Here is a 27,055-nt window from a genome sequence, read left to right as displayed (position 1 = left end):
ACTTTTAGAGAATTTGGAGCTTTAAGAGATAAGTTTCATAGATGACATGAGCATAATTGGCACTTCTTAAATGAATGAGTGAACAAATGATGAAATGACCTGCATCTGACACTGATAATCGAACAAAGAAATTGATAAAGGTCACTCATATTTGACTGGGTAATTAATTGTACATGAGTTACACAGTTGTGATGCCTCCCTAATTAGCCCAGTCAATATTACAATAGCTTGAGTTTCCCAAGGAGAGGGTGGATGGGGAACAGTTCCTAACAGTCTGCAGAGTTAGGCAGAACTAAGCAAAGATTGAATATCCATTTGCAACAACAAAACCTAAAGTTCCAGATGAGATGAGGAGTAGGTGACTTTGAATACTACCTACTGCCGTGTGTCTAATTAGAGTGTAATCAGCAGAAGTGGGCACAGAAATAACAGTGACACCTCATGATGTTTACAGGTGAAATCGTGTTTTCCGTTCTACAATTTTATTCAAAAAATAAATACTTTCTGTCATAACTCCAAAAGCTCAGCAGTGTACTACCTCCATTTGATATATCCTATTATCTCAGCTTTGTTGAGAATACTTATCTGACATGCCCAAGGTCACAAAGCCACTATTTCAGGGCTGAGACTGAAGCCTTTGGTCCAGTGTACTTTATCCAACACCACCTTTCCAGAAGCCATGTGCTATATTATTTATTTATTAATTCAAGAAATACTTATCTACTCATTTGATAAATATTCACTGCTTAGCATGAACAATCACTGTGGTTAAGTTTTTGTGCCTTTTTTTTTTTGCCTCCAGTGATAACAGTAAAATTAAATCAGGAATGAAATGGTATAGACAGATAAGGCAGCTTAAAGGAGTATTATTCCATACTAAATAATATATCTACTTAAAAATGCCACTTGTTTATAATTGTTGCCATTTCAAAACATTATATGGACACAAATGTAAGAGTTTAAAAAGAGAAATTTGTGATTCAACTAACACATTCCAAGAATTGGCAACTTCAGAATTTATTGCTCATTAGAACTGTATTTTAACTATCCTAGTTTTAATTAAAGCATTTAGTAAAGTTGATGAAATGCAATTATGAGCAACTGATTTAAGATGTACAATAGGCTAATATTTGTTTTAAAATGTATCATTGTCACTAAAGTTTCTTATATAAAATGAAGTGGCATTTTTTATTGCAAGTGAAAAATTGGTACACAGAATATTAAACTCATCATTAAAGTTAAACACAAAATTGCCAAATCAAATGGAACCAAGACATTCTAAGAACCCACCCTTCTAGGGCTGTTCAGATTGCACAGAAAGAGTTCCTGAACTGACACACACCTTCAATAGCAGCACATCTTCTTCTACCAGCACACACCAAGATACTAAAGACCTCAATCACTCCAACTGTATCAGTGAATGAGGCAGACCTCAAACTTACCATCCACCTCCTGCCAGGCATTGGCTATGACCTGGTCTAATACTGCCTGTGAGGTAGCCTTTCTCATACTTCCTTAATATGTCTAAGAAAATATAATGAACTTAAAATAATTCTGATCACTGAGGCTTTCACTATGCATAGTGGGATTCTGTGTAAAGCATAGGACAGGCAACTAAGTCAACAGGATGAACACTATTTTTTGTACCAACTATGAACACATTAGAAGAAATGCCAGAGAAGGGGTTAAGAATGTACGTAGTCAAACTGACCTGTGAAGCAAAGTTTAGTATAAGGAGTGAAATAAAAGAAATATACAGGAAATGAAAGATCACTTCAATAAAGAGTTAGAAATTATAAAAAAAAATACCAAGCAAAAATCCTCAGATTTAAGGATCAATAAACCAAATTACAAATTCACTAGAAGGCATCTCCAACAGCCTAGACCTCTTGGAAGACAGAATTTCAGAAAAAGGAGACAAAATATATACTCTTGAAAATAAAGTCAACCACACAGAGACAATGGTAAGAAACCATGAATAGAACTTCCAAGACATATGGGATAAAATAAAAAGACCAAATTTAAGATTTATCAGAATAGACAAAGACATGGAGATAAAAACAAAGCAATGCACCACTTTTTCAATGACATAATATCAGACAATTTCCCAAATCTAAAGAATGATATGAAAAATCAAATACCAGATGGTTATAGGTCACATTCATTATATTTCTAGGGCTTCTTTCCAGTATGGTTTCTCTGCTGATGAATAATGCATACTTTTCTATTAGAAGCTTTGCCACATTGTTTATATTTGTAGGACTTCTCTCCAGTATGAATTTTCTGATGGCAAATAATGTGTGATATTTTACAAAAAGATTTCCACATTGTTTACATTTGTAGGGCTTCTCTCCAGTATGATTTTCCTGGTGGTGAAGTGCTGGGGTCCAGCCCTAGCAGCAGTCAGGGGCCCTAGGTGAATGGGAGGCATCCACATGGTGGAGAAACAGCAGATAGAGACACCAAGTGTTCTGAGGCTGAATCTCTATCTTTATTTTTCTGCCAGCCTTTTATACATTTTTTCTTTAGTAATGATTATATCATTTAATGGTTAGTTTAAAATAAGAAAAACCTTCAAAGTACAATCTATGCTTCTTCTCAGAGTACACATTCCCTCTGTATGACAGCCCAGATCAAAACAACCTTATTTCCCAGTCAGACCAAAACATCCCCATCCCCCAGCCAAACCGAGCACCAAGATCTGCCAACCTTCAAACTTCAGAATGAACACATCTCTAGATTTTCTGAGAAACCACCCCCACCATGAACTCCAGTGTTTATCAGTGAAAAGCTTTTACTATTATTAACAAAGGACAAATAAATCAACTTATAGATAATATTTAGTCTATTCTATTTCATTTAATGGCAGACTACAAACTAATCTTGTTTCTCAAAGAATTAGACTAAAAACAGGAAAAACACAAATTATATTTATGACTAACCTAAATATTTTTATTATGTAAAGTATCTCTAGAATCCATTATTAAAACTAGGAAAGCAACAAAGGCTAAACACCACATCCAAGCTCAGAGGAATGCCTTTTTATCAATCTATATTTAGAAATTATTATACTAAAGTAATCACAGGCTCCTTTTAACTCAAGCATAGCTACAATTTTTATTTTCATATATATCTATGTATTACTACTAAATTTTTATTGTGCACTATTTTGTGTCCCAATACAGTAAAACCTTCCCAATATTTTTCCAATAAGTTTCTAATGATATATTAATTATTAATATTAAAAAGCAACTACATATAGAGACATGCCATGCCTATGGCCCCCAAGAGGGAGGATGATCAACAGAACCATGTCAAATGTTGAGTCCTCTACTCCAACAGAACCATGTCAAGTGTTGGAGTGGTAGGAAATAGATGGGCTTTTTATTAAAAGCTTTGTCACAATCTGCACATTTCTAATGCTTCTCACCAGTGTGAATTTACTGGTGTTCAATAGTGTAAGAAGTTTGATTAAAAGCTTTGTGACATTCATTACACTTGCAGGGCTTCTCTCCACAATGAATTCTCTGATGGCAAATAAGGCCTGATTTTGCATTAAAAACTTTTGTTGCATTCCATATATTTGTATGGCTTCTCTCCTGTATGAATTCTTTGATGGCAAATAAGGTGTTGTCTTTGATAAAAAGTTTTCCTGCCTTCTGTACATGTGTAGGGTTTCTCTCCAGTATAAATTCTCCAGTGGTGAATAAGGCCATATTTTTGATAATATGGTTTCTGATGTTCACTCTCACATACAGTTTTCCATATTTTCCTGTGCTTTAGTCAAGGTCCTGATTTCCATGTTTTTCATTAATCACTTTTTGAAATGTATATCTTATTCCCTGGTCTGGTAAAAATTCTTGGGCATGAAGATAAGTCATGGCTAAAATAAATTAAAATTTTAAAATAATTTTACTTAGTAGACTGGGATGAATATATTTTGCATACAGAGCATAGGAAATTATAGCAATGTTAGCAATGTCAACACATCAGTACTGTAGAGATTAGTAACTCCAAGGTCATCATTACTATAGAAATATACATTAAATAAAAATGTACAGAAAAAATTATGTTGTAAAAATTACCCAAACTATTGCACAGAGCTCATGATCCAAGGTGAGTATATTACTAGGGAGGGCAATAGAATAGAGGGAAGGAATGTATGTTACTTTTATCAATCAGAGACTTTCTTTATCCATCACATTGCATTGTGCATTTAGGAAAAATCTACAAGCTACATTCACTGTTAGTAAAATAAGGGAAATGAGAAACATACACAAATATATCTGGATTTTTTTGAATAATGTGTGAAAACTGATTTTTGTATTCCAAGACAGAGAGATCTGGAACTAACAGGTAGATATTTATGCTAATAAATTGGATATTCAACAAATTTCTTTAGGGACCCTTAAGAAGAAATATAGACAAAAGTTTTAATGGGAAAATATGCACATATATTAAGAAGATTCTACATGAAAACAAGTTTGAGAAACAATAAAAGTCTTTTACAGTCTATGTCAATATTACTTGGATGAAATCAACACATGATAATCAAGACTAATTTTTTTTAATATTTGTGTTATTAGCAAATTTGTTTCATTGACCAATTCAACTTTGTGTATGTACTAATTATGTCATTGTATTTTAATGCATTTTTACAAGGTGAAATGACAAATGTAATATTAATAACACAAGTATCATATTATATAATTATTAGTATTTATCAAGAACTATTTCAGTCACTGGATGGTAGAATACCTTATGCCCAAGAAATAAAATTTCCTAGACTCTGAGTAACAATACGACAACACTCCAAAAAACACAGTACCTGGTTACCACAATTATACTCCCTGAATTTCTGACTTCCAAAGGTGAACAGATACACCTTCAACTGATTCTGTATCTGCTGTATTTCACTTAATGCAAAGTCCTGCATATTAATCCTATGCCACCTTAAATGTCAGTATATTTCTTTTTATACCTAAATAGTAATATTACATAAGCACCATATTTTTACTCATTCAATCATTGATGGGCACATTGGTTTAGTCTATATATTGAATATTGAGAACCAATTTGCACTGAACACAGTACTGCAACATGTCTTCAACATGCTGACTTAATCTCTTATGGATACATATTTTGTACCGGCATTTTAGGATCATGAGGTCATTCTTTTAATTTTTTATGTGTGGTTCTTAAGATTAAGCCTATGTGTTTAATACCACTGAACTACAATACAAGCAGTTTTATATTTGTTTGAGTCAACGTGTTTCTAAGATTCTGTGACTTGCCTCAAATTTCAAATTCTTTACATGGCCTCCCAATTAGCTGAGATTACAAGCATGTAGCACTGTACTTGACTGTTTTTTATTTATTTAAAAACTTCATTCTCTTTTCCCAATTACAATATAATCTATTACATAATTTATTGCAGACTGTTTTTTTAATGGACAAGTCAGTTAACAATAGTATAGCACATAAAGATAAAGGAAATATGATCTTACTCAAAGTAACAAAAGAAAAGATTAAGAATTGGACATTAGAATAGTGAGTTATGAATTACTCAGAGAATACTAAATAACCATTTGAAGGAAGTTTACTGAGCTAAATTCAGACAAAAATTGTTAATATAAATGAGCCTAAATTCTGTGTGGAAAGAATTTCTTAAGAAAAACAGAGAGGCATACGTGGTGTGCAAATCTGTTATCCTAGCAACATGGGGAAGAATGAGCAAGGTAGATCATAAGTTCAAGCTAGTCTTAGTAACTTAGTGAGATTATGTAGAAAATCCAAATCTGTAGAATATATAAAGGGAAGTGGGATGGATATATACCTTATGCTATATAAATATATTATGTCATTATATATATATAATGTCACATATATATATATATATATATAAAATAAGGGAAGTGTGAGAAGTATAAAAGTATTCCACTATGAAAAGTAATAAAACACAACTTAAGCCATTCAGCAAAGTAGGAAAAACAATTATAAGAAATATAGAAAACAATTTATAAAGTAGGAGTACTGAGTTCTTCATTTTATAAAAATTTTATGTGACTATTACTGCATTTTTACAAAATAAATCAAAATAGCAACTTGACTGACATAATTAAATATCAAAGATGGAACTACCAATCACTTCTGGCAGAAAGAGTGGCAAGCAATGCAGCACGACCTGCTCCTAGGAGCCTTTTGTGGCCCTCCAGCCCCAGGCTATTGAGTAAAATAGGGGCCCCAGAGAAAGGCTATAGCCTCTGCCCTGCAAACCCCCAGAACTCCCACTGTGACAATTCACTGATTGGTCTAAGCTGTAAACGACTGGCAACCTCTTCCCCTGCCAGTGACCTGATGGTGGCTTTGACCTTTTAGGCACAAGACCAAGGACCCCTTGGCTCTGAAGTCTCCTGGACCATTCTGACAATCCTAGTCAAAGCTAGCACTGATAAAATGGTACTATTTGGTGATGGGGGCATGGTACTTAAAGAAGAATGGTCGCCAACCAAAAGTGCCAAGTCCAGTAGGGGCTTTGAGGGCCCAAACTGACAAGTGGATGCCAGAAAGTTTGGCCAATCAGCACAGACTAAGACCCTATGTGTTCACTTCATGCAAGCCTCACAAGACTACAACTTGTTCTGAGAAGGTAAAGCTCCTATCCATCCCAGAAGGTGAGCAAAGCTGTGGAGTATAACAGGAGGAACAGGGAGTAGCACTGGACATTTTTTCTACAAAAGTGAGAAACTTTAGGGTAACAAACTTTTCCAACAATTGGAAATGTCCAACATGCTTCAGGGAGATTTACTGGCCATTTGTAAATCTGTATATATAATATGAAAAAGGTACTCTCAACTTGCTCCCAACGTTTTAAAAATTTTGCTATCTGTGGACATTCGACATTTTATAGAGGTTGCGGGCACATGTTACAGTTATAGCATAATGTCTTATGAATACCAATTTGTTTTAAAAAGTCAGAAATGTCTTCTGGAAATGAATTTGAAGTGGAGTTGTTAGGCCGCCTCTAGGAGTGACATTGGTTACATTTATTCATTGGGATATAGGAAATGGATTAGACTTTGACCATGAGAAGAAAGTGTTATGTGCCAGATTGGTTATATGTAAAATATATTTTTAATGTTTTAACCATTGTTGGTGTGTGTATTTTACTCCTCATTACTGTAGATGTATTTGACAATGCTAAGGGTTTTTTGAAAATATCATCTTTTTATAAATTCAAAATTGCTTGATTCATGTTAAAAGTAGAAGTGGTAAACTGTAACACATTTTATAAATTTCTTTTTAAAAAATTCTTTTAAATGTTTTGTGGAGTGCAATAGTCAAAATATCTGTGGAGTAATAAACATTGTGCGCTGCTTCTTTGGAGCACCATGCCAGAGTGCTTACACGGAGACAAAAGTAACCATTCTTCCTATGCCTAAGGTTTTTGTTTTACTTTGCTCTGTACATAGTGTATATAAAGGACATGTGAGTCCTACTCTACATCTAGTTTTTCTGGATGTTAAAGAGGTTGTCAATGTATGAAAAAAGTAGAATTATTAAACAAATTTTGTTTGGTGTTGAAATTCCTAGGAAAATTTGTCTTCTGAAAATTGGAGCATTATCACACTGGATGGATGAAGAACCAGAATGCTCATATTTTAAAGACATTCTCAAATTAGAACTATTGTTACATGTGTGCAATTTCTGTCAGTCTTTCATGTACATAGTGGACAAATTGAGTCCTTAATTGAAACATTTATTCTGTCTAGATATTTAGAAGTCCTTGGTGAATGTTAAATGTAGAGGTGGTAAAATATCACTTCATGAGATTGAATGTTCCATCTGATATGTGGAGGCTAACATACAATAAAGTGGGAGAGGGAATAATAAATTTCCATTGGAATAGACAAAGGGGAATTAAGGGAATAATGTAAAGATAAGTATAAGAAAGACAATAGAATAAATCACATATAACTTTCCTATCTATATGTGAATACATAAGCATTGTAATTCCACATTTTATACAACCAAAAGAATAGGAAGTTAAACTCTTTCTCTCTCTTTCTCTATCTCTGTCTCTCTCTCTCTCTCTCTCTCTCTCTATATATATATATATATATATATATATGTCAAAATACATACTTCAGTCATGTATATCTAAAGAAAACATTTTTAAAAGAAAAAATAAAAAATCTAAAAGAAATACAACTACATGCAATCTACGGGGAACTCTGAATCTAAGGAAACAAGTAGAATAAAAGTAAAGGAATAGAAATGTTACATAAAAAAGTGGCCAAAAGACAACTGGGGTGGCAAATTATAATATGGAAAACAGTTTAAAGAAAGAAGCTATATGAGATAAAATACATTTTAAATTTAAAAATCTTTAAAAAGAGGCAAGTATAATATTATATAAAGAGAAAAAGGATCTTTCCCTAGAATACTGCAGTAAGAATAGATATAGTTTCAACTCACAACATGCTTCCCAGATATAAAAAAGTAAGATTGAGAGAAGTAAATACAGAAATAGAGAGCAACACTTTAATGCTAGGAGACAGCAATCCAAACTTGCTGTAAAGGAAAAGTCAACAAAATGGTAGTCAAAAAACAGAAGGCTTTGAAAAATAATTTAAACAAATTTTGATTTATATGCTAAATGTTCTCAATAGCAAATTAAATATAAAACTAGATCAACCAACATGAAAGGAAAAAGTGAAAGGTCAATAGGCATGAAAATATTAAAATTATTTTTAATTATCATAGAATAAATTTAGTAATCAAAAGTGGAAATCATGTTCAAAAATACACACATATGTGACAATTCCATTACCACCATCACCATCACCACCATCACCCCCATCACCCCCATCACCACCACCATCACTATCACTATTATCACCACCACCATTACCACCATCACCACCATCACCATCACCACCATCACCCCCATCACCCCCATCACCACCATTATCCTCATCCCCATCATCATCACCATCATCACCATCATCACCACTATCATCATCACCATTACCACCACCATCACCATCACTATTATCACCACCACCATCACCACCATCACCACCATCACCATCACCATCACCATCACCAACACCATCACCATCGTCATTACTATTATCACCATAGTCACCATTACCACCACTGGGCTAAATAAATGTCACTTGGTTCTGTAGCTGCGGAGATGGGTCAGCAGTCAGACACTTCTGGAAGGAGTTTCAGAGGACCACCTTCCTCTTGGAGAGAGCCCAGAATATTATGTAGCAGCTGCAGCGTCACTGCTGTCCCTAGTTGTACCCGAGCCTGACCTCGCCAGGCAATTACAGCTGTTTTCATTGTGGGAGTCAGCTTCCAGCCTCCAGCCCAGGCCCACGTTCAACAGAGGGTGGATTCCCATGAACTCTGCTCTTCATGACCACCTGGTTCCGATTAGAGATGAACCAATAAAGCATGGAGCAGTACAGTCGCCCCCTGTCCCCACATGTAGCACTCTTCCACGTGTTTTGATTTACTGGTCGACCCGTAACACCCAGCCCTTCAACAAGGTGGACTCTGTACCTTACGGACTTGTTTATCTTGGTAAATGCAGCCTTTCAGAGATTCGAATAGGGCCCACATAGGCTCGATAAGGGTGTGTGTGAGAGTTTGCCTTAGTGTGTGCTTGTTAGAACCTGTATGTGTGAACGTGTATAAATGTGTGGGTGAGATGTCAGGGTGTGAGAACATGTATGAGCATGTGTGAGCTTGCAGCATGTGGAAACGTGTGTGCGTGAACATGTGTGAGCTTTCGGAGTGTGAGGATGTGTGTGTCGACACGTGTGAGCTTGCAGCATGGGGGGACATGTGTGGACAGGTGAGCGGTGTGTGTGAGCTGGTGTGTGCAAGTGAGTGGTGCCCTGGGCAGGGGCTGGCTCTCTTACACAGGCTGCTTGAGTGTCCACACAGTGCTCCTGTGGGCAAGGTGGCCTGTGCATGAAGGAATAGCACCCAGGGTGCCTCCTGAGCAGCTGCTCTCCTGCTCTCCAGTGCCCCTTGATGGCGGCTGGGCCAGCAGCCGTGTGTCTGGGCACAGGTGAGCCCCGAGGGGGCTGGATCTGCATGGCGCCCATGGAGACAGACGTGGGGCTGAGGCCTGGGAAGGCGCTCGAGTGTGAAGGTCAAAGACGGGGTGGGGTCCCTGGGGAAGGCTGTGGAGGGCATTTCTGGAGGCCTGCAGGGGAGGGAGGGGTGATCCTAGGAAGAGGGTCCCAGCTGTGTGAAGGGCCCAGAGGCACAGATACCACTGGACCTTGGGACCATGAGGGGAAGCAAGTGTGCCTAGGGGAGAGACCCCATGAAGCCTGACACATGCAGCATGGACCACGGGAAATGGCTGAGTTTTCCTAGGGTAGGATTGTCCCCAAAGGCAAGGCAAGCACAGGGCAAGAGTTTATTCAGTTTCTCCAGGAAGCTGGATAGGAGTAGGGAAGTAGCCAGGGAGGGGAAGAAGCCATTTGCTCAGGTGGACCACTGCTGGGCACCTGGTGACTCCTGCCAGGGGTTTCTGGGGACAGTGGGGAAGTTAGCCAGTGGGATGCACCTGAGGGTGAGGAAGCTGGGGTCCCTGGCACAGCCAGCCTAGAATGAGGAGTGCCAAAGGACTGGAAGCACTTGGTCTGGAATCTGTGTCCCCACCATGTGCCCAGGCCCAAGCTGTGCGCTGGTGGCTCCTGGAAGGAGTGAGGCTGGGAGGTCAGAGGACATTGAGCTTTGCGGGACAGAAGATCTTGAAGATTTGGTAACTCGGACCTTTCTCTTCCTCTCTTAACTTTGCATATTTTTGCTGGCATACAGGAAGGAAGAAGAAGTGGGAACAAATATTCCCTACTTGTCACATTTCGAGGAAGACAATGAACAGAGGAAATGTCTAGTCACTTCCTTTTCCAGAGGGCCATCTCAGCGGTGTGAACCCCTAGATCTTGTCTGATGGCACTGGGGCCAATTTTCAGTAGGTGAATGGAGATAAGCTGGGCCTTCCCATTAAGCCAACCACCCAAACAGGGCATTTAAGGTGGGTTGAAAAAAATCTTTGGGAAAAACAAGCAGGCACTTATTATTATTATTTAGAAATAACTGCACTGGCTCTAAAAAACTCCTTCCTGTCTGCAGCCCAGGAATGCAGCCTCTATCACGTCTAGAGTCCCCTTCAGTGGGGGCTGTGAACTGCTCCTGTCTACAGTGGGAAACTAAGTCTGCCCCTGCCTACAGTCAGCTGCAGGTTTCCAGTTTCCATTTGCTGGTTGCTAGTCTGGCTACTGGTTGCATCAGGTTCTCAGGTCCTCGCACGTGGTGATGGTGCTGACAGTGATGTCATCCTAGTGATGGTAAAGGTGACAATGATCAGGCTAATAATAGGGTGATGATGTTGATGACAGGGGGTATTGATGGTGGTTATGGTTGTGTTCATGGTGACGCTGGTGGTGATGGTCATAACGGTCATGGTGGTGATGTGGATGGTGATGGTTATGGTGATGGTGGTGATGGTGACGATGGCTAATGAATGAAATTCACCATGTGCCATGTGAGCCCTGGTTCATGTCCTTTGCGTGTATTAATTAATTTAACTCTCATAATTATCCTGTGAGAATCATCATTATCTCCATCTTATAGATGAGGAAACTGAGGCCCAAAGAGTGAAAGTCCTCTGTTCATCTCAAGAGCAACCATTTGGAAATACTCATTCCGGGAGCTGTGGCTCAGAAGAGTTGGAGATAAAAGGTTTCGTTTCCTCGGCGGCAGCAACCATAACTATAAAAACTTGTTTTTCACTCATTTGAATCTAAAGGTCAGCAAGATCTCTGTGCTTGTCTGTTCTTTCCTTCTTTCTTCACTATGTATTTATTTTTAAACATTCAGACCTCCATTTCACTTATGATCTGTGAAAAATGTTTGTCCCCTTCGAGGCGCTTGCTCACCCTGGAAACCTGGTGGCCATCCAGAGCCCGTGCACTGGGCTGTCTGTGTGAACCAGGATCAACACCCTCAAAGCGGCCATTGGGTGTCACCCACTCGAAACCCTTAAGCCCACACTGCTTCTTGGTTGCGTTTTCCTTGTTTGTGGCACAGACACAAAGTGAAAAGCAGAGCAGCCAGGCAGAGAATGTCCTGGACTTTGCAGGTGCTCAGCGATAGCTGACGGATGCAGTGACTCGGCTCCCAGCGCAGAAGCACCGCGCACTATGGAGTTGGGTGGAGTGGGCAGATGCCGTCCTGGGCCCCAGCCGGGCTACACCTGGCCAGTCTTTCCCCAGGCCTCAGGACCTTCAAGGAGGGCACTGTGCCTGGAAGGGGCTGTGTGGTTTCCTGGCATGTTAGAGCATTACAACATTAAGGTTTGGAAGTGAGGTGTCCCCTGGACACTGCCAACACAGGAATGTTCAGAGTAGAATGTTGGCTTATGGAGTTGGACCTGATCAGCCCATTCTGGTGTGACTGGACTGGCTGGGTGGTCACTGTAGGCAGGTGGGGTGAGGCTGGGGAGGTGGGGGGAGGCTGGAGCGGTGGGGTGAGGCTGGGAGGTGGGGGGAGGCTGGGAGGTGGGGCGGGGTCTAGAAAGGTGCATCTGCCCTGCGGACCCCTCCCCTTCTCTCTGCTTCCTGGCAGCCGAGAAGTTGTCCTCTGCTGGGCTGATCCCCCTGATGTGCCGCCTCATCTTAGGTCCAGAGCACTGGAGTCGGCCTTCTATGGATGGAGGCCTCTGATACCCTGAGCCCCCAATAATCTCTCCCTCCTCTCCGTTGTGCTTGTCAGGTCGTCTGGTCACAACGATGACATGGAGAACTGGCTGGGGCAGGAACGGAGGTGTCGGGCTTGCTCTCTGCAGACATGAGGCATATCCAGCTACCTGGGAAACACTCCAGGTACCCTGTGTTCCACAGAGAAGCCTGTGTCCAAGGGTGTGTCCCTCAGGAGGTAGGACATGACTCCTGCACTCACATCCCGGGCAGCACGGCCCTTGGACACCAGCAAGTGGAGGAAGGTGCCCCCTGCCCAGGGGTGGGGCCACTCCAGGTGTACACAGGTGAACCATGTAGGGTTTCAGTTGTTTTGTATTTTAAGAGAAACATCATAGAACCCACATAGACACTTCAGCGCCTAGGGGATGGATGAGAAAAAGATGGAGAGAAATGTCAGCTCAAGACCGACTAAAAGAACGTCCCTTGAAGGAAGGGCTATCCGAGATGGCGGGGTGCCTGGTGACACATGAGTGGTAAAAGGGCCGAGGAGGGACACCACGGCCAGCCCAGATTAGCAGTGTCCCAGCTCGCGCGGTCCTCTATCCTCACCCACGAGTTTGTAGGGGTCGGCTCTCGGGGTCAGCAGCCCCTGGCGTCCCGCTGTGCAAACTGCAGCCCTCCTCAGAGCAGGCCATGCAGGGCCCCTCAGGATGTGCACCTGCTCAGACACAAGAACCGCAGACAGGAAGGAAACCTACAGACGTGGGTGGCCGCCCTGCCAAGCTTGGCTGTCAGGTGAACTGACAACCGTGGCTGGTGGACGTTCTAAACACTGGGAGCCCAGGGACCTGTACGGAAGTCCCAACGGAGGCAGGGAAGTAAGCAGGTGGGTGAGATATTTGCATTTCTGTCAGCAAGAAAGCTGCCTGCTGACCAGTTAGCCAACTCACCTGCTGTCCAGTTAGCCAACACGGCCCACAGCGCAGGCTTTCCCCTGCAATGCTACACTCATGGGGTTCCAAGAGCTGACCCACGAAAAGTCCTCTTTTTTGAATGACATCCATTGCCCAAATGACCGCACGGCCAGCAGGAGGGTGGTTTTGAAGCTGGTAGCGACTCCTCAACTCAAGACTTCTGGCCACTCCATAGTGATCCCGTCCAGCTGGCCAAGGGGTGACCTCCTTCACACATTCCTCCCAGGCCGTTTGCCCTCCAGGTCCAGTGACGGGCTGGCCATGCCTACCAGTGGCTGGCAGTAGAACTGTACATGGAGCCAGGAGGTCCCCCTGCCCTGTGTGTGAGGCGGCCAGGGTGCCAGTGGGCGAGGCTCCTTCCCCACCCCTCCGCGGAGGCCTCCCGAGGCCTCGCCGTGGACACTGATCAGCCACTGCCATGCTCACTCCCTTGGTTCTGTGCTTCGTGGGCCACAGTTGTTTAAAAGTGGGTGATTTCATCCACCATCTTGAACGCCTGGCTGCTCTTGAAATGCAGAAAGATGGCCCCGGGCCGCTCGCTGTGATGCTGGCTGCCCCAGAGCCCAGGCCTCCTGCTGCAGGCGGGCACCCAGACACAGGTTTTCTTCTGGTGGTGTTGAAACGTGTGTGCAGAACGCATGTGAGAGGCAGGCAGGGGGGAGACAGGGGCCTCCTTCAGAGGCCAGGGGTCCACCGTCTCCCTCAAGGACCTGGACCTGGAGGTGGACCCCAGGCCCAACCCTTCCCCTATCCGGGCACCCAGAAGCGGTGTGCAACTGGGGCTCAGGAGCACCTGTGTTCACAGACTCATCTTCCTTGCACACCACGATGCTTTGATGGACAGCGACATTCCCTGGATGGACGGTGGAGGCAGTGGGAGGCAGGGGCCCTTTAACTGCTCTCCCATGGCGGTCATGCCTGTGTGGTTGTGTGGAGGCTCCCGGGCTGACATTGGAGCTGGCTCCCACGGAAGGACCCGGCTTCTGTGTCCCAGCCCTGCCTGGCCCTGGTGGGCCGTCTTCCCGGGCAGCACTGGCTGAACACCACAGTGGGCCCAGGCCTCCCGAGTGCCCCATGCAGAGGCAGGGGCTCCTTCCTCACAGGGCCAGAGGTCCAGTCGAGCGGCAGTGACCAGCTCCTCTGCATGGATGGCAGCAGGCCCACCAAGCTGCCCCTGCCCTCGCCCTGTCTCTTTGTCTCAGAAAACCAGAGCCCTGGCCTCCAGAAGGAGAAAAGCTATGGCTTCCCCTGTTCACGGGCACCAGCCGGTCCTAGCAGACATGAGGCCACTCACTGTCCCCTGACAAGGACAAATAAACATTCAGGGAGGGCAGGCCTTGGGGAGGGGTGATACTGTGCCTGGACAGCCGTTGGGCTGACCCTCCTTAGCAAGCCCGAAGCTCCCCACGCTCGCTTGCACAGGCCTGCACCCTGAGAGGCCTTCACGCCTGCCCACTCCTCACAGGCCCTCCCCATGTACCCTCCTGGACGCCCTGCAGACGTACACGGGACTGGGTACCTGCGTCAGCACTGGATGGAGGCGTTGGTAGTAAATGCTGTGAACCAGAAGCTTTCAACACTTAATTTCTTGCTACAAGAATCTCCCTTCCACTGTTTCAAAGGCAGCAAGAGGCCCTGGCCCACCAGGGGTACCTGTGCGTTCTCACGGGCCAGGGAGGACGTGCTGAGGGGGCTCCCGGGGGCCGCAGAGTGAGGACCGCACTGGAGCAGCCGGCCCGGACTGCCCAGGTGGGCAGGCACATCGTCATCTGGGTCCTCCCATGTCCTGTGTGTGCTGCGGTCAGCCATTGAGACAGCAAGCCCGGCCAGGGACCACCGGAGGCCCTTGTCCTTGCTGCCTTTGTTGTCTACGAATGTCCTCTCACCTGCTCTGCCCCGTCCCTCTTCAGGGCTCACTGAGCAGCTGCCACCTTGCTTTGGGCACCCTGGCCAGCTAGCCCAGTTGGCTGGACTGAGATAGAGGATGCTGGGCAAGCATGCAGTGTGAGCACAGCGGGCAGCAGTGCGGTCCCCCAGCTGGTGGGAGAGGGAGAGGACGGCCAGGGCCACGCTCCAGCTGTGTGGTCCTCTGAGCTCTGCAGGCCGCTCATGCAGCAGAGGTACAGTGGTGACCGGGTCACGCCACCTCCACCCTCAGAACCCAGAGCCTGGGAGGGAAGCAGAAGCTGCAGACCTGGGAGGGCAGGGGCTGGGTTAGGGGCAGGGTCAGACCCAGGGATGGCACTGGAGCAGCTGAGGACCATCTCCGACCCATTGCCATACCAGGGCCACCTGTTCCTCTGCAAAGGCAGGTGGAGCTACCTGTGGCTGGCCGTGCTGTGCCACCACGGGGGCCTCCTTAGAGCCTCCCAAGCCAGGGAGACCAGTGCTGGACTCAGGAGGGAGGTTTGGGGCAGAGGGTCGCGGTCAGCATGGCTGGGAAAGTTTCGCCACCAAGCCTGTGAGCAAGGAGCGGGCTGGGGGAAGACTGCCCCCACCCCCTTCCATTTCCTGTATTTACAGCCAACATCCGAGGAGCAGGACTGGAACAGGTCCTGCTGAGAGGGCCTCATAGCAGAGGCACTGGCCCTGGCCTCAGGGTGCTTACAGAAACAGGCGGGTGGGCTCTGCCTCCTCCCTCCACGGCCAGCTCCGCTCAGCCAGGCAGCACATGCAGCCTCGGCCCTCTCCAGGCTGAGGCCTCAACCCACCATCCTTAGGTGGCTCCTGGTCAGCACAGAGAGGCTGCTCCTGAGCCCTGGTCACCCAGCAGGCGCTTGTAAGCCATCCCTGAAACAGTGACCACCTAGAGTGAAGGGGCCCCCAAGCCGTGTGTGGTTGCCAGCTGCCCAGGAGCATGGTTTCCAGCATAGGCCAGGTTCTGAAGGTGCCTAGCAGGAAGCCCAGCTCCTGATTTTCCCTGGTCAGTAGGTAACTTAGGTAACTGACTGGTGGTGGCTCTGGGCAGGGCGAGGCAGCCCATCATATTGGGAATATTGGGTGGGCTAAAGCCCTCCTGCATGTTTGGGAAGCAGAAAGAAAGAAGAGGAGACTGGGGTCTCACATGCCCCCTCTAACCTGAAGACCCACCAGGCCTAACTCTTAAAGGTCCCACCCCCTCCCATCTCCTCTGAGCTGGGACCATGCCTCTAACATGGTGGCCTTTGGGGACACATGTCCAAACCTCAGCACGAGCGACATACTAGCAGTCAGTCTGGCTGGGTATTCCGCTGCCCTAAAACAGCCTCCTCCCCTGGCCAGGTCCGGGCCTGGCCTCCCTCTGCATTAGGGATTGCCGGAGACTCTGGTAACTCATTCTGGTAACGAATAAGCTGCCGTGTCCGGCTCAGAGCGACAGAGGACACTTCCGCAGGCCAGGCTGCTGTCCACTGCACCTTCACAGGGAGCAGGGCTCCTCCTTTCTTTGTGACCCGAGGGCCCACACTGAGAGACGGCTTCCAGCAGGTGTGAGCAGAGAACCCACTTCCTCCTGTGTCCTGGCAGCGGCTCTGCCCTGGCCCTCACCCTGGTCCTCACTCTGCCCTGCACCTGGACTGGCCCTTGCTCAGTGGGGTCTGCACCCTCCCCCACTCCGCACCTGTCAAGGGGGAGACCAGCTGTTACCCAAGCCCAGGGCTTTGGAGAATGAGTCATTGTCCCCTGTGTTCCTGTCACCTCCAGGTCAGCATGGGGGGCTCCTCCCAAGTGCCAGAGAGCTTCTGAGGAGGGGCTGCTATGCAGGGCCTCTGTCTCTGCTCTCTTGGGTCCTCCCTCCCTGTCTGTGCTGCGTGTCTTGCTCCCGTATCTGTCTCTCTCTTTCCCCTTCCCTCTCTTCCTGCGTCAGTCTCTCAAGAACTCACACATATTCTCACACTCATTCTCTCACACTGTCAGACGCTGGGAAGACGAAGGCCACTCTTTCTAACTTGCCCTGGGATTTCCCCTAATCCCTAGAACTTTCCTGTTTATTTCCTGTCCTGGGAAAGTGAATTTCTAAATCCTTTAGGGGCTTCTCATTAAGATCCCCAAAAATGAGAGGGAGCGGACTCCAAGCCCACCCCATCTCCACATAGGGGATAAAATGTGGCCTTCCCCCTGCGCTGCCATAAGTCACGGCTTCATTCCAAACCTTGCGACCTCTCTGGCTTCTGTGCTGGAGCCTCCATCCACTGGCCTTGGCAGGATGCATGGGGACACCAGCTCCCAGGAGAGTCGGTTGCAACCCAGCCCCCAGGCCAAGAGGATGCAGAAGATTCTAGTGCTGAGTTCCACAGAAGCCCTTGGCTCTGGCACAGGGTGGCAAGTAGTCTGCTGGAGCCTCCCAGCCAGGGAACAGACCAGATTCCACACTGGGGCAGTGGCCAGCTGAGCACACTGTGGAGGCCGGCAGCGGATCCTCAGTGGAGCCTCCCGGGCACAGAGGACAGCTCTCAGCAGCCTGTGTCATCCAGTGTCCTGCACCATACGGTTTCAGGACGGTTCTGGGCTGCCCTCGGCACTGTGTTAAGCTCTCCCTTTTATTAGGCTCCCTGAACTAATGATGTCATGACACGTCCCATCAGACCTTAATGAAAACCATGGCTGCAGCATTAAGCTCCCCTAAACCATGAAAGCCGGGGCTTGGCAGAGGTCATCCTGAGGGGTTGATGCAGGATGAGCCAGGACCCTGATGGATCCTGAGCAGTCACTGTGACTCTCAGAGGAGGACCAAGACTCAGTGTTGGGCTGCAGAGGTCTTCCAGGTGTAAGGAGCAGTTAGCCAGCTGGAGCCCCTGCCCTGGGTGCCTCTGGGTGTGATGCTACCTGAGGCTTACTGCAAATGCAGTTAGCTCAGATGAAGTCATGCCAGAGTGGATGGGTCCTAATTGGATATGACTGGCCCTTAGAGGTGGGTCATGGACAGACCCAGGAATGCACAGGGACACCAAGTGATGACTTGCACAGTGTGCATCCTGTGGCCCCCACAGCCACAGAGCAACAGGGACAATTGGCAGCAAGAACCAGCTGGGCCTCGGACGGGCACAGCCAGCCTGAGCCTCCAGAGCCAGCCCTGGCGATACTGTGGTCTCCAGCTTTGGGCCTCCTGGACCGTGAGCAGAAGCTTGGGTCTTCTTGAACACCCAGTCTGTGGAGCTTTGCCACAGCAGCCACGGAAACTCAAACCCAGGGTTGGGTTCGACCTCCTTGAGGGGAGCCTGGGCCAGCCTCACGCAGGCAGTGCAAGGGCAGTATCCCTCCTCTGAAACCCATCCTGTCTTCCCTGCAGCGGCGGCTGCCAACTAGGCATCAAGGGCATTTTTCTGTTTTGATTTGTTCTGCAGGGACCCAGCGCAGAGCTGGCCATGCTGGGAAAGCCCAGCACCAGGGAGATGGCTGAGCAGCAGTGCAGCAGAGGCCTCCAGGGAGACCCAGACTCTCCCAGGCTCTTCGGATGGAGCTCGCCTTGGGTTCAGGACAGCCATCAAGACGGCCCTCGGGGAAATACAGTGGGGAAGCAACTCTTAGCCTGTTAAGGGACGTTGTCTACCTGCTCAGAGCGGCCCATGCAGCGAAGATGTGTGTGGCTTTAACAGCTAATGCCCTGGCAGCCACCATGTGAGCCTGTGCCACCTCCCCCAGAGTCAAGCCAATGGTCTGGCTTCAGCAGCACCCTGAGCTTTCAAAGTACTTATTGTATTCCCTGGCTAAAAAAGTATTGTAACACTATAAAACAAAACAAAACAAAACAAAAAAAACAAACAAACACGTGTACTAAAGAAAAATTTTAATTTCCATCATCTCACCAACCAGGGGCCCAAGATATCAGGGTCCTCCCAGCTCCTAGTTTGTGTCACACACAGGCAGCTCTGAAGCTCTAACTACATCGTATGATGCTCGTGTGCTCATTGGAAGTGAGATAGCAGCAAGTCAGTCATCAATGCCGCAAGTGACTGTTTACGTAGTTGTTGGTGTACGTCTTTCGATCTTACGAATCAGGCTTGGCCTCGATTCACTTGTGATCAACAAAAAAACCTAGAGCAGAGACATGGAGGAAAACACACCTCTGCCCTGGGTGAGGGAAGCTGGGCCGGCCTGGGGGGCCGGCGAAGACCCTCATGCTTGGGGTCGATGCCCTTGTGTTCTAAGGCGCTCCGTGGGTTGTCCCACGCATGCAGCAGGTGTGTTTTAAATGATTCTCAGGCAACACATTTTCATAGTCTCTAAAATCTGCAAATCTCACTTAAGTAGTATCCATTTTATTTCAAACTGCATTTATTTATTCATTAAAGTGGTTGATCTTTGTATGGTTCAGGCATCAAAAGACAAAAAGGGACACAAGGGAGAGCTTTCTTTATATCCGGGCTCCCCAGTCCCTCCTGCATGTGCCCGAGCCCCTCCTTGAGGCTTAGCCTCCTCCCCAGGCTGCACTCCAAGAATTCAGTGGCCAATTTACAGCCTGGCTTCACATGACTCCTCCTGTCACCAGAGGCTGTAGGGATGGATCTCTGTCTCAGGCATCTTTGCCCTAGCTTCCAAAATTATACCTGTATTTGGGTATAAGCTGGCGGTTGCTGCCTTCAATCTCCCTTTGAGTTGCAGTGACAGTTGATGAGTGACATTTCCTGTTAAGTTCAAGGTGCATCTCATACCACCCTCCATCAACCTACAGTCCTCTGCTGAGCACCTTGGAGGTGGCTCAGCCTGCAGCCCCTTCAGCTGCTCCTGCCCGGCAACCTGGGATCACACAGTCTGTGAGACCTTGTGGGGAGAGAAAGCCCAGGAGCTCCAGGCCCTGGGTGTGGGGTGCCCTCAGCCCTGCTCACAGCACCTGAGCACTACCTTCCTGAACCCCAGGGGTGCCAGGCGAGGCTCCTGCCTCTGTGGCTGCTCTACTCTGCAGGTTGCCCACCTGACCGGACTGCAGGGCCTACAGCTATTATGCTGCGTCATCCACCGGGCCCCCAGGCAGGCTCCTCTGGAGCGTCCATGCACACTACCATCTCAGCCAGGAGCTTCCTTTTCTATAATCATCACTGCTCACTTGCCACAACACTGCCCAGAAGGAAGCCCTATCCCTGTCACCTGTCACTCCCTGCTGCCCCTCCAGCCCGATGACCACTCACCAGCGTCTCTGTGAATCCACCTGGGCTAGACATCCCACAGAAATGGATCATGCAGGACGTGGCCTTCAGTGCCATGGAGAGGATGATCCTGGGTTGTTGTCTTCCGAAAGCAGGGCATGGAAAGCCTGAGGGGTGAGGGAGGACAAGATGGGCCTGGGCACACTAGGGAGCTGTCAGGAGCAAGGGGCTCACGCTCCAGCCCCCACCTGGCTCTGTGCAGGCCTCAGGAACCACAGCCTCCTGAGCATCGCTGGCCGTCTGCAGGGCAGGAAGTAGCGGAAGCCCTCGTGGAAGCCCTGGAGCTACCACCCCAAGCCCTCCAGGGCTCCCCGCCCCACGCTGGACTGCCAGGCGGGAGCGGCAGCAGGACCTCCCCTCCTGGCGTCCAGGCTGGTTGGCGCTTTTCTGGCGCTTTAGGCCTTCAAGAGCCAGGCTCCTCCCCCGCTGGATTCCTCGGTCTACACCTGTGCGAAGTCCCCTCCAGGTCATGCAGTGACATTCAGGAGGAGTTCTCAGGAGCCCCGACATGAGCCATCTCCTGAGCCCACAGCTCACCCCCACCTTTTGTCCAAGAGGGAGGACTATCCTCCAGGTGTGGCAGGGTCCCCAGCACGTGCCACAGCTGGCTGTGGACAAGAGCCCCTTGGACACAGATGGACCACAGGGCAGAGAGGGCCAGGGCCTTGGTTTGTTGGTCCTTTGGTTTCCCTCTGTTCTGCTGTGTTGCCTCTGATGCTTTCAATGCTTGGAGAGCAATGAGTGGACGCTGGGTCCCCAGCCACAGAAACGGATCAGGTGCTCAAGGTGCTGCGTGCTGCCTGAGGTGCTCTGAGGTGCTGTGTCTGATTTTGCGTGCCAGGCACTGGGGACCGGGAGTCCAAGGGCAGGTGCTTCCTCTCCTTGACACCTCCCCCTGCTGCTCCTCACCTGGTGGCCCTGCTTCCTGGGAGCAGACAAGGGCAGTAAGTAGGAATCAGGTCCCCTGCCTGGCATGGGGCCACCCTGCATCTGCCTCTAGCCTGGGCTTCCTTCTCTGGAATGGGCCACTCCTCAAGTGCTAATCCAGCTCCCATGTCAGGGCAGCCCCCAGGGGGGGCTGACTCACCCTAGGATACCCTCGCTGTGGTGTCAGAGGTCACAGGAAACAGCATGGGATTTAAACCCAGCCTCAGCTCTCAGGTATGCGGCATCTACAGTGTGAGTTAAAAGGCCAGCAGTTACAGACCACATGGGAAGCCTCCCTCCCAGCTGCACAGATCTGACTTTGTCCCTGAAGTGACATGGTGACTGTGATTTCTGAGGGTTTCAATGTACCTGCCCGTTTTAAATAAAAGGAGCTGGATTGGGGGAAGGAAAAGAGTTGTTTTACTACCGAAAACCCCAAAGTTCTGGTCCCAGGAAATCAGCAACCCCTGTAGTCGGGCATTTGGAATGCATGGTCACACCAGGTGGGAAAATGAGATCAGCATCTGTTACCAAGAAAGCCTGGGGGAGGGACACCAATTGGTAGCAACTAGAGGTGGATCAGATCGGTAGGAGCCCGGATTCCCAGGGTGTATGTACATGTCCTTTCTGGAGGCAAGCCTGTTACCCTGCGGCTGCCTATCAGCCGCTTTCATCATGACATGGCCCGCAGTCTGGAGGTGTTCCAGCCGCAGATGACTCCACTGACCCTCAGCTGTGAGTGGGTTGGGGAGCACACGCTTCTGCCAGCTGTCTGGAGCACTGCGAACCCACGGCCTGCGGGGACTAGGGGAGCTGAGGGTGGCCTGCCCTAAGGAGCGGCTTCACCCAAGGCCCAGAGGGGATCCTGGCTCACGGGGCCAGATCTTCTGGGTTTATCAAGAGCAGTGGGACATCTGGGTTTATGGGGCCATGTCCTCATAAACACTGTGGGCCACCACAAGCCCGTGGCAGTTGAGGACTCCCAGAAGCAAGATGCCCGTGGCTTCTCTCTACTCTCGGACCACACCCACTCTCCTCCTGTGAAGGGACGGCCTTGGTGCTGGGCAAATGCTGACGTGGGGTCCCTCACTGTCTGTGAGCTGAGCCCCTGGACTGACGGCCACGCACCTCGCAAGGCCCGTGCTCCTGCCCGGGGCACTCCCTGCACCCCATCAAGGCAAGCAGCATGTCAGGTCAGGAGACTGGTTTGCTGGCAAGTTGTGAGTGTGTGTTCAAGACGAGTCACCCCATGTGACCTCAGCGTGACCCTGAGTTGGCTGATTCCTGCAGACCTGGGCTCCCCAGTGGGTCTCTCTCAGCAGGAGAGTCCTGGGTTGACTTGCCAGGAGGTACCACCCCTTCCTGCTCCGAGTGCAGGGTCTGCCCAACCCTAAGGGGTGATGACTGTGACCCCAAACCAGTTCTCACCTGGGATGCTGGTGCAGGCTCACCTGGGGCAGGGGCTCCCTGGGGCAGGGCCTCGAAGCCGGGCCTCTGCTCTTCGCGATGCTCAGTCTTGGGAGACCTGGTCCTTCCAGAAGAGACTTCCATGAAGCCCCTGACCCGACAGGCCTCTCCCCTCTAACTTCTCAGCCTGGCTACCACTCATTTCACGCTTAGGCCTGGGAAAAACAGAAGCAAGTTAGAGATGGTTCCTGTGGTCACGACCCCATTCAAGCATTTTCTTGCAAGGGTTTGTCATCGCTGCCTGTCAGAAGATGACCAGGTTGATCAGCATGCAGCTCTCCTCAGGAGAAAACAGCCAGTTGCCCATTTTTATAACCTGACAGTTCTCTTCCTAGAAAGCTTGTAATCTGAAACCTCAGAAGCTGGGAGATGCAGCTGTGGAAGGGTCCACTTGCCCTGGAACAAGTCGCTGAGCTCCCCGGGAAGTCACCCTCTACAGAGCTGGATCAGGCTCCGGCACCATGTTCAGCAAGTGCTTGGTGAGCAGGTATGCCTGGTGCCCGTCCCCACAACACAGGCCCAGCCCAGTCCAGATGCGAATCCCAGCCAGTGCTGCCAGAGCCCCCGCAGCAGGGGTTAGACCCAGGGCTTCCCTGGTGTTGGGGACAGCACCACGATCACCAAGCGGTGACCTACCCTCCGCCCTGAGTCCCCGGACCACGGTCACTTTCTAGCGAGTAGAGCCCCCCCTGCTCAGAAAACACCCTGGCTGGTGTTTTTCTGTTGATTCTTCGGGTTTCCCAGGTGGTTAAGAGTGGCTGGTGTTTTAAGGCCCCGGCTCAGCGAGGCGCTGACTGTTAACACTCTTAACGGAAGCTGGCGATACCGTGCTCTTCACAGAGGGTGGACCGGCTCCCACCTGCGACATCATCATCTCACTCTCTCACTGCCCCAGAGTGAACTCTTCTGACAGCGTCTCCCATGGAGGGTCATCTGGACCTGGAACAAGTGCAGGCTGCAGAGTCCAGCTCTCCAATCAGGCAGTCCTTTCAATGGCTCCTGGTGTGACAAGGATGCAGGGAGTGAGATTCCCGGGAACCTGGCACTCCTTGCTGTGTGCTTTTCACAGGACAAACAAAGGATTGCTCTGAGGTCGGCAGAGACCTCCCTCGTGGGCCTACCTGCCCCCATGACCAAAGCAGCCCCCTGCCTGCTGGGCCAGCACAGGGCTTCCCAGCCCTGCGGGGAGCGTGGGCAGGCTGTGCGGCTGGGCAGGCTGTGCGGCCGCACAGGCCGAGTTTCTCGGGGCTTGGCCATGGTGGCCACATCCTAAGAGCACCCAGGCGCACAGTGGCCATAACTGTGCCTGGTCCTAGCCAGCCCTCCCCCGACTCTGTAAACTCCACTGTGCATGCAGCCCATGGACCAGGGATCAGCCTGAGAGGTGCCACACCAAGTCTGACCAGGGCTCCCAGCTTCCTCAGCCTTGGCTGTTGCTTGGGACCTGGCACCTGGCTGGTGCCCCACATGGGGCATCTGATATTCTGACAGCGAGTACCTTGGACAGCATCTCCAATGCCAGCTCTTCCCTAGCCCATGAAAGTGGCCATTCTAGAAGAGAACTCTCTCACTCCATGAACACAGACACTGTGCTTTATGCTACTTAATTGTTTTTTCTTTTGACATCCTCTTGCCTTGAAGTCCCCATTCCTACCCATTAGTAGCCTTTACAGACTGTGGGAAATGGTGACAGAGGGAGCCTCTTTTACCATTTAGTGTGGGGATTCTATAAGGAACAGGGAATTCTTTCTTTTTCTCCTTTTCACTGTAGGATTTATTGTTACATATTTGTATATGAACTCAATAGAAGAGTATAAGTTGGTCACTTTCATTCCCCAGTATCTCCTTTCCCTCCCTTCCTGACTTGCCCTGGTCCCTCTCCTCTCCTCTACTGACTCCCTTTCATTTTCATGAGACCCACCCCGGCCGCCTTTTGTTCCCCCATTTTTCTCTTTAGTTTCCACATATAAGAGAAAACTTATGACCCTTGACTTTCTGAGTCTGGCTTATTTCAATAGCAAGAGGTTCTCCAGTTCCACCCATTTACCAACAAACATTCATTTTTCTTTATGGCTGAGTAAAATTCCACTGTGTATATACACAGTGGAGTTTTGATTTTCATTTCCTTAATTGCTAAAGATGCTGAACATTTTTTCACACATTTTTGACCATTTGTATTTCTTCTTTTGAGAAGTGTCTGTTTAGTTCTTTGCTCATTTATCGATGGTGTGATTTTTGGATGGTGTTAAGTTTTTTGAGTTTTTTAAATATATATTCTAGATATTAATCTTCTCTCAGAAGAGTAGATAGCAAAGATTTTCTCCCATTATGTAGGTTTTCTCTTTACATTCTTCATTGTTTCCCTTGCTGTTCAGAAGCTTTGTAATTCAATGCTATCCAATTTATTAACTCTTGGCATTATTCCCTGAGTTTTAGGGGTCCTATTGAGAAAGTCATTGCCTGCATCTAAAGGCTGGAGTGTTGACCTACATTTTCTTCTAGGAGTTGCATAGCTTCTGGTCTCATTCCTAGGTCTTTGATCCCTTTTGTGTTGACTTGTCTGCAGGGTGAGAGATAGGGATTTAATATCCTCCTTCTACATACGGATATCCAATTCCCCCAGTACCATTTGTTAGAAGGCCGTCTTTTCTACAGGATATGTTTTTGTCAACTTTGTCAAGGATCAGATGATTGTTTCCACGTGGGTTTTTCTGTGTCATGTATTGGGTTCCATTGGTCTGAGTCTATTTTTATGTCAGTACCACGCAGTATTTGTTACTTAGTTCTGTAGCACAATTTAAAGTCAGATAAAAGATAAGCATTGATGTTTTGGCTTAGAATTACTTTGGCTATTGTGGGTCTTTTATTCCTCCAAGCAAATTTTAAGACTATTTTTACCAGTTTTGTGAAAAATGTCATGGCTGTTTTGATGGGCATTGCATCGATTCTGTATGTTGTTTTTGGTAGACTCTCCATTTCAACAATATTAATTCTGCCTATCCTTGATCATGAGAGATCTTTCCATATTCTAGAGTCTTCCAAATCTTTCTTCAGTGCTCTGTAGTTTTCTTTGATGAGGTCTTTTGCCTCCTGATTAGATATATTAATACAAATTTCTTTTTTTGAATACTTTCCTTCCTTTGTGTTTTAAATTTTTGCCACGTCCCTGTGTGCTGTGGTGAGATGTCAGCTGTCCAGTTCATTCTTTGCACACCAACAAGCAGTGGGGTGAGTCAGAATTCTCTATTTTAAGAATCAACACCCTTCAGTGCCACAGAATCACACGCACATCATTCCACCCTTCCCTTCCTGCTCATCCACACGCAGGCGTTTTGGACAATCGTGTGGAGAAGGAGGAAGAAGGAGAGGAGAAGTGGAGGATGGGGCAGCGGTAAACAAGGCTTCTCAGCACCCCATTCCCACTCCCTTCTACTGAGGCCTGGACTGAAGCATCTGGCAAGCACGTGGAGAGTGTTGCCACAGGCCACACTGAAGTCCATGTTTGGGCTCTGTCTGCACCAGAAGTCCCCGGTTCTTATTTACACATGTCACCTCTTGTCCAAATGGGGACCAATTGAGAGTGAAAGGAGACAATAAAAATAATTATTAGATATTTGCTCATGAACAACTGGCCTCAACCTCGCCTTCCAGCCCAGCTGGGATGTGTGGTCCTCCTACACATACCCGATGGTGGGCACAGCTGACCTCTACCAATTTTTCACCAAAGGATAAATGGGAAAAACAAGGAAAATGTAAATATGTTATCAGATTGTCAGTGGTTCTTCCCTGGGATAGTCAGTCGTCCATCTGATTATGTTCTTTCCTCTGTGTG

The sequence above is a fragment of the Sciurus vulgaris genome (assembly GCF_902686455.1).
Source record: "Sciurus vulgaris genome assembly, chromosome: 17".
Taxonomy (NCBI): domain Eukaryota; kingdom Metazoa; phylum Chordata; class Mammalia; order Rodentia; family Sciuridae; genus Sciurus; species Sciurus vulgaris.
This window is presented reverse-complemented; position numbering follows the sequence as displayed.